Genomic DNA, 9,425 nt, shown 5'->3' with positions numbered 1-9,425 from the left:
AGATGAACAGAGATTAACACCAAAATTTACACTAGGCCAACAATCAAGAAGTAAACAATATCTTAATCAAGGAACTATCAATTCAGACAAACAAGCTAAAGTAAGCAACAGCGTTATCAAGGAACCACCAAGACTACTTCCACCAACTTTGATAGGATAAGCCACTAGTATATAAAAGTAAGAGCAAGCTCCACTCATCTCTAATACTGATGATACTACCTAGTTTGGTAATGAAATGTCTGTAAGAAAGCTCAGAAAGTAGTAAGGACTCACAAAATCACACCTACTAGTCCCATTAAGTCTGGCAGGAAGGACATGTTGGGGGTCCCATCCCACAACATCTGATGGGACCCAGGAGGAGTGACTTCTGTGCCACTCTTTGGAACATCTTTCGTCTGTGGGTCTGATGGGCCCTGACCTTGCTGTCTTCCAGAGTGGTCTGAAGGCCTGATTTTGTTGTCTGGAATGGAGATCTGTTATCATGGTTATGGAGCCTGCAAAGTGGATACAATATATTACTAAGGAAATTGAGTTTGCTTGCCTGAAGATTGTCATTTTTACGGTTCACTAATGATTATTTTTTTTGTCAATTACATTACTTTTGTGTTTTTAATTTGTACACTGCTCAGTCATGTACTTAAAATTGAAAGCTACATAGATGTATAAAAAAATAAATAAGTGGCAGCGATCGTTCTCATCTTGAACGCTCCCTTAGCTTAACCTTTGACCTTTAGCGTCCAGGCTTTTCCAGTTAAGTATTCCTTCCTATCATAGTTTTCCATAATCCAAAATTAAGTAGAGGAATTAATTTGTCTTGTTTATAATTCATCACTTTTAAAAAGCCCCCTACATTTAGATCTTTTGTAATTCTTACACTTTAAAGAAATATCAACCACTTTTTAAACTTACTTTCATTTGGGATGAGGTCTAAATTAGGGTTATTATAAGCTGATTCCTAAATTAGCTTATTTATACAGTTCCTAAGATAACAATGTTACTCTCAATATATTCTCAATGTATCTTTTACACACTTCTACCACCACAAGGTAGATATCTCCATGGGAGAAGATAACCATGAAAAGAACAGAAAAGGAGCTTTGGAGAAGCTGGGCATGAATTTATGTGAAGGAACTTTTAGAGGTCATAACAGCTTCAGTGTCAAGATATCTATGATCCTGAATCTGTGCAATGTATTTTATTTGATAGAATATTTATACTTCAGAAATGCATATGCCTGAAATCATTAATAGAGATTTATGACTTAGATCAGTGCTGACAAGAACGGTCTTTTCAGAAGAAAAAAAGGGACAATTTTCTTTTTCAAATCAGAGTTTATCATTGTTATATTTTATTTATTTATTTATTTACTAAGCGCTTATAGACCGCCCCCTCTCCCGAAAGGGACTCGGGGCGGTGTACAGTCCATATCAGAAATATATCATAAATAGCTATAAAATTAGACAATTAAAATTATTAAGTAGATAAATAGATAAGAGGAGGATAAAAAAGTTTAAAGAACTGTACAGCTAAGTAAATAATTTAAAACCCCAACAAATATCCTATAAAATTAAATTTAAAAAACAATCCCCCTAAAAAACCAGTAAGAAATATGTTTGCCAGGAGGTAGACGTTATAATTATGCCAGGCCAGCCAATCGGAACAGGTGTCTCTTCAATTTTTGTCGGAAGGAGCGGAAGTCGGTGGTAGTTCTAATGTCGGGGGGGAGGTCATTCCAGAGGGTTGGGCCCATCACAGAGAAGGCCCTACTCCTTGGTGTCGCCCGTTGGCATTGTCTAGTGGACGGCACCAGGAGAAGCCCCTCCCTGTGAGAGCGAATTGGCCGCAGGGATGTGTGTGGGAGGATGCGATCCCGCAGGTAACTAGGTCCTGTGCCATGGAGCGCTTTAAAGATGGTGGTCAAAACCTTGAAATGCACCCGAAAAACCACAGGCAGCCAGTGCAGCTCGCGCAGGAGCGGTGTTACGTGGGAGTACCTAGTACTCCCCATGACTGCCCGCGCGGCTGCGTTCTGGACTAGCTGCAGTCTTCGGGCGCGTCCCAAGGGAAGCCCCATGTAGAGAGCATTGTAGTAGTCCAGGTGAGACGTCACCAGTGCATGAGTGACCGTGCGTAGGGCATCCCGGTCCAGAAGGGGGCGCAATTGGCGCACCAGGCGAACCTTGTGGAACACCCCCCTTGCCACAGCTGCCACATGGTCGTCCATTGACAGCCGGGCATCTAGGAGGATGCCCAAATTGTGCACCCGTTCCACAGGGGGCAATTGTTCGCCCCCTATGGCCAGCGATGGAGTCAGCTGACTGAACCGAGGTGCCGGTAACCACAGCCACTCAGTCTTGGAGGGGTTGAGTTTAAGTCTGTTGTCCCCCATCCAGACCCCGACGGCTTCCAAACATCGGGACATCACTTCAACAGCCTCGTTGGGGTGGTTTGGGGTTGAGATGTACAGCTGAGTATCATCAGCGTACAGATGATACTCAACCCCAAAACCACGGATGATCTCCCCCAGTGGCTTCACATATGCGTTGAACAGGAGGGGTGAGAGGACCGACCCCTACGGCACCCCACAAGTGAGTGGCCTCAGGGTCGACCTCTGCCCCCCTGTCAACACACATTGCGACCGGTCGGAGAGGTAGGAGCCGAACCACCGTAAAACGGTGCCTCTGACTCCCATCCCCTCCAGCCGGCGCAATAGGATACCATGGTCAATGGTATCAAAAGCCGCTGAGAGGTCTAATAGGACCAGGATAGAGGAACAACCTCTATCTCTGGCCCTTCAGAGATCATCAACCAACGCGACCAAGGCTGTCTCTGTGCTGTGCCCGGGTTGGAAGCCGGACTGGCGTGGGTCTAGATATTCGGATTCGTCAAGGTGTCATGGAAATTGCTGTGCCACCACATTCTTAACAACCTTCGCTAAAAAGGGAAGGTTGGAGACTGGACGATAATTAGCTAGCTCCGTTGGGTCAAGTGAAGGCCTCTTGAGTAAGGGCCTCACCACCGCCTCTTTCAAGGCAGTTGGTAAGGATCCCTCACCCAATGAGGCGTTCACCAGGCCCAGAAGCCAGCCTCGTGTCACCTCCCAGGATGCCAGTACCAGCCAGGAGGGACACGGGTCCATTGACACGGGTTATAAAATCTAGATGAGTTGTTTCAATGGGCACCTCTAGTTTTCTCACAAAGCTGCATCGTGCTTGCTAAAAGCCATGAACCGTAATTCCTTTTCGGAAACCTTAATATTACTGTGATGTAATGATTTTGAGGTGCAGATAAGAGAAAAATATAGGCTGCCCTCCCCACCCAAAAAGTGGGTTTCTCTATCAAAACTACATCTGTACTAAAGCAGCCAAACACCCATACAAAAGCTTGGCACTGGCTAATGAACCACTAAATCACAACATATAAAGGGTAATTGGCATAAAAAATGTACAGTGTTGCCAATGAATGAGGTACAGGCTGTACTCAAAGAAAAGCAAAAAAGAGAAACAAAAATAATTAGAACATCTGTCAATTTTTCTTCTTTTTGGCAGTACTACTAATTAACTTTTTTTTAAAAGTGTTACAGAGCACGAGTGTTTATGAGTACAGATAAGCTGACAAATGGAACAGGAAGAAGCTGAGGGAAGGTTCCCATTGTGATGTCATGTCCTGAACAATTTGGGCACATTCATCAGATGCATACAGCTCTAGTCCCTTGTTAATACTTCCAGGGAATTTCTTTTGCATCTTTCCTGTAAGTTGTCATTTAGTCTGATGAAAGTTTATGGAGATTCTCAGTCATCCAGGTCATGGTTGTCCCAAAGGTGCTTTTTCAAGAGGCAACTGGATTTTCTGGTTTTTCTTTGGAAAGATTTCACTTCTTATCCAAGAAGCTTCTTGGATGAGAAATGAAATGTCTTTAAAAAAAAAAAGAAAAACCAGAAAGCTCAGTCGCCTCTTGAAAAAGCACTTTTGGGACAGTCTGATAAAAGAGAATTTGCTTTAGGGCTGCAAGACTTCTGTAAGATCACTAGGTGGCAGCAATGAGTAGAGATTTTTGTCTCTGGTGCCTTCTAGTGGTCATAGGGATTTTTTGCATAATAGCTGATTTTCAAGGGAAAGGGACTTTCAGAGAAAATCTGATGTAGTTCTAAGATGGCTAAGAGGTGTTGCCAGGGCACAGTCCTTCATTGTGCAATCATTCCTCGAGCATTTTGTAGCCTGTATGAGTTTTTTATGTTTCTGCTAAATTCCAGAACAAGGCATCAAGACCAGTGGTGGAAAAGTCACTGGAAAAATTGCTGGAGAATTTCCTGCAAAGAAAATCACAAAATATCGTTCACCCACTTCCTATGCCCATAAATTGGCTGGAGGATTGCAAAAAAAGGCCTCTTGTGCTCAGTTTTGCTTGGAACAACCAGAAGTAGGAAGATGTCATGTCTGGCAGCAAGTTGTCCTTGTGTGAACTCACTGCTTGCTCTGATGTAGGGAAATACCATCGTCTATTTGGCTCTGTGAACTTACTGGAGACAAACAGTTTCTGAATGGTAGTGTGACCACTCAGGAATTTTCCATAAAATAATTCGTGCAACAAGAAAAATGGTGGTGATGGGAAGATGGTGGATACAAAATGTTAGTGATGGACACAATGAGTAATGCCAAAAAGGCCATTGCATGGACCTTATATTATTCAGCTTCCTATTCTTTATACTCCCCCCTGCAATTCTTTCCTTTTCCTGTTTTCCCCTCCCCTACATTTATTTTAGATTATAAAGCCTTCAAGTCTAAATTCTGTCTTTTTGGGTGATACAGTCCCTTGTACCTAATAAATAATAGCAAAAATTGATTTCGAATGGGACATATTGTGACTAGAGAGGAGCGAAGACCACAATATATCTTAAAGAGATTTGATATATTTAGAAGTTGATGATCCTTTCACTGTACTGAATCAGCACATATGCAGTATAACAAAAGGTATAACAAAAAAGGCACTTCGACACAATATAGAGAGAAAAAAAATCTGCATAATCCCTACAGGATTACAGGAATCCCTAATCCACCTCAGTAATTTAATAATCAACAGAAAATATGCTGAGGAATTAGTTGAGAGGGCTTAAAAAAAACCAGACAAAAAGTGTGGTATGAAGTATAGTCAAGACACATCACTATTAACTGTGTTCTCTTTTGGAATAGGATATATTTTTTTGACTTAGATATTGGATTGGTATGAACTTGCTTGTTCAACTATAATATTAAGGACTGCAATATATTCTGAAAAGACAGTGCTTTAGAAAAGATGAAAACTAGGATTTGATTGGATGTGAGAAATACATACATACATTCATACATACATTCATACATACATATATGTATTTGTGTTACAACCCCCGGTTGTACAAATACATACCTATTTCCCTGGCTCAGCTGATAAGGAGGCGAGCCTGTGGCTTAGTGGCTAATACAACTGCCTAATATGTAATACAGCCCTGGTTCGAATCCCAGTAAGGGTATGGCTAGCTGATGAGAGCTAAATAGCTTGAAATAGATCTATACTAGTCTTCCTTTATTTATTTATCATTACAAATACAACACACATACACACACACACACACACGTGTGTGTGTGTGTGTGTTGTATTTGTAATGATAAATAAATAAAGGGATACCAGGGGTTGTAACACAATTACATATATATACAAAATATCATTCACAAAAGGCAAACACAAATCTGGTCACCCACATAGGCAAAGTAAAAAGAGATTGGCACAGTGGTCAGGACCAGGGGTGGGTTCTGGCAGCCACTACTGCCGGTTCGCTCGTGGGTGGGCCGCAGGCACGCACGTGCTTGATGTGCAATGTGCGCGTATGTGCAGTACAATAAAAATTGTTCTGCACATGCGCAGAACTGAAAAACAAGATGGTGGCACCTATGGGAACCGGTTCAGGCATGGCAGACTTGGGTCACTGCTGGTTCCAACAACCCAGGCCACCAAACCACTAATGATTCAGCCAAACCAGTCTGAATCGGTAGGAACCCACCATCTGGTAAGGATCCAGAAGGAAGGAGTGGTCCAGATCAATAGCATCAGAACCAATATGTAGGTCCCTGATATAGAACACGGTAATTCACTGTGATGGGATGTGAGAATAACCTTGGGAGGCAAGAAGAAGATTTGCAGCCTAGACAAAGTCTGATATGAGAGCTCTCAGTCCAAAGGAGGAATGGAACTGGTGACAGCTTCTCATTAAGGGACCTTCCCTAGTTCTCTGGAAAATAAAGGCAGCGTAGAGGGGTGAAATTTACAATTCTGTTACCGTAACCTTACAATAAAGTTACTACTGGTATTCAGGTTTTGGTTTCCTGTGTAGTCTACCTGGAAGGGCTGAAAGTGCCTCAAGCACAGTTCCTTGGGCAACTCAAGCTGTGATAAGATGGAAAATGGAGCTCCTAAATCTTTCTTTAGGCTCCTTTAGCCTGCAGATATCAGTAAAATACAGAAGGCATGTGGATATATCCTCAGTGGCTTTCTGATCTTGGGTTGATATGTCCCAGTTAAATCAGCAGATGTCAATTGTGTGGTCTAATTGGCATCTCAGGTAGGAATCTTTCTTCTCACCTTTTGTATGCCTTAGTGGAAAAGCCATTGATCCCACATTTGACACAAATGTTCTACCACTGAACTGTAATCACCTCCCTCATAATTGGGAATCAAGAGGTGTGTAAGTTGGGATGAACATGAACCTTCATTTTTTTTTAAATGGAAATACGGAGCTTTTGACTTGAAGTGGGTGGGAACATTTTCACAAAGAGCAAACTATCATTTGGGTAAGAAACTTGAAGTCCTCTGGATGTTGCTGATCTGCAAAACTTAGCAGTCCCATTCAGCATAACCAATAAAGGGACATTCTGGGAGTTGAAATTCAGCAGATTTCATAGGCTTTATGATGATTGATTATATACCATCAAGTCCATGTTAATTCTGAGTGACTAAATAAATTTCTCCCGCGTGATTTATAAGGATACTTTGGTTGATAAAAATACCCAGGTTTCTCAGTACTTCTTCCTCCAATGGAAAGTAAACCCAATAATATTATTCCTGGAATTTGTCACCATTTGGGAAATTGGGAGGCACCTAAGACATGTTGCATGAAATGTGGGGCCATGCAATGAATCATGCACAAGATGTTGACATGCAAATAGTTCATAATCATTATGCCATTTTATGAGCAACAATACTAGGGTGTGTCTCAATTATCCTAGAGCAGACTCAATGATTTACGTCTGCTATGTCAGCAAGTGTCTTACTTGCTGAGGTAGCAGCATTCTGAGTCATGATGCATTAATCATGCTTGGAATAAAATGTGCTTATAGTCTCACACAAACTTTCTCAGCCTGGTGCCTTCCAGTTATATTGGACAGTGTTCCCATAATTCCTTAGCCAGTTTGGCCATTGGTTATGCTGACTGGGAAATTATGCAGATTGTAGTTCAACATAAGTGCACAGCACAATCACTCCTTTAAAATAACCCTCTTACAATTGGGGAATAAACCACTTTACTAAAGATATCTCCTGTCAATTAAATGGGTTGCTATTGGGGAAGAGGGACAAATAATTAAGGTATGGTAATTTGAAATACTCGTAATATTCATATAGATGTGGAATTATTGTGGCACTCTTAATTGGCGCACAAATCAAATGAATGATGATTCATTTGATCTTGAGGCCCTGGCTCAGAAGCTCTCCCAGAGCGAGCGCCAGCTGGAACCCATCCAGTGCCAGTTTCAAATCAACATCCAGAACTTGGAAGGGCAGGTGGCCAAGCTGCAGAAGGAGAAGGAAGACTTGGTCCTCACCCTTCAGATGACCAAGAAAAACGTCAGCCAAGCCAAGCTGAGCAAGTGTCACCAGGAATGACTGCAGGAGCTGGAAGGGTTAATGACAAAGCTAAAGAAGAAGCTGAAGGATCAATACAAGCTGCTGAAAATGAAAGAATCCAGTGAGCAGACTATCTCCAAACTCCACCAAGAGATCCGGGCCATGAAAAATCAACAGGTTCAGCTAATTTGGAAGAAGAAGATGCTGAGAAATTCCATAAGTGGAGGCATCAGAAGGACAAGGAAGTCATCCAGCCGAAGGCCCAGGATCGCAAGCAGCAGTACAAACTGGTCAAGCTGGAGCAGGACTTCCAGATGCAGGCCACAATCCTTCGACGGAAAGCAGAAGAAGCCATGGCAGCTTAGAAGCGCTTGAAGGAAACTCTCCAGGAACAATAACAAGCAGCGGCGAAACAGAAAGATGTTCACAACCGGGGATTTGAAGCCGCCGCCTCTCAGGTGAATAACTGGCTGGTGAATGAAGTCAAAGTCCACGTGAGCATAGAAGAAGCTCGACATCACTTGAATGACCTTCTGGATGACTGGAAAACTTTGGCCAAGAAAATCATTCTGCTGAAAGAGAAGCATGAGGCTGGGGAGGTCCTCCTGTCCAAACACAGGAGACACACATTTTCCTACAAATCCATGGATATCAACCATTCCATCACCAAGCAGATCGAGAGTTTGGAGACCAAAATGGAACTCAGCAGCGTCCAATTTGCAGATCTGCAGCAGAAATTGCTGGATGCCAAGACCAGTGACCAGGCCAAACATAGCCACTATGTCAAAAGCCAAGTGTGCCATCAAGTATTGGTGAACTTGTCATCTCCAAAGTGGAAAATGGGAAAGTAGAAAACCGCCTTCAGCAGAGCAAAACCACCTGCGCTGACATGCATAAGATGCTTCTGGAAGAGCGGAAGGGGGCTGCCGATCTGGAGGCCGAACTAGAGAAGCAGCTGGTCCAGGTGGAGCAGGAGTACCAGGAGAAGATTCTCTACCTGCTCAGCCAGGTCCAGCAAAAAGAGGAAGATGAAAAAAGGCTCGAAACCTTGTCTTCCAAATGGGAAGAGCAGCTTCTGGAATGCCTCCGGTTCTGGAGGATTGCCGGCGTGAGGCAGAAAAGTGTCAGAACCTGGACAATGGCTTCTTGGAGGGGCTATTCAGTGATGAGCTGATGGGGGATGTTCGAGACCGGACATTTAGCCTGAAGAGCCCACCCAAGTGACTTGCATGGACACTTTCTTTGAGCCTTCTGCAGTCACACCCACAAGAAGGATGTTTGAGAGGTGGGGATTTGGATGGTGGACCTCTGTCTGGTCAGTGAGTTGGGGGTCCCAATGTTGGTGGATACGGACACCGCCTGTGCCAAAGGAAGTCCTGCAAATGTAAACAAGAGGTTGAGAGTTCGAGGCCAGGCAGGTCAGACTGGAATGGCAGCAAAGAAGGGGAGAACTTGCCCAGAGTCCTAGAAGACCCCCCACGCACCCACAACTGGCAAATGCAGGACTCCAGGTTCCATAAGGCTGACAAAAGTCCAGGCCTCCCCCGTAACC

This window comes from Natrix helvetica (assembly GCF_964273705.1).
Source record: "Natrix helvetica genome assembly, chromosome: 5".
In the NCBI taxonomy this organism is placed as follows: Eukaryota; Metazoa; Chordata; class Lepidosauria; order Squamata; family Natricidae; genus Natrix; species Natrix helvetica.
The sequence above is the reverse complement of the archived record's forward strand: the minus strand, read 5'-3'. Positions refer to the sequence as shown.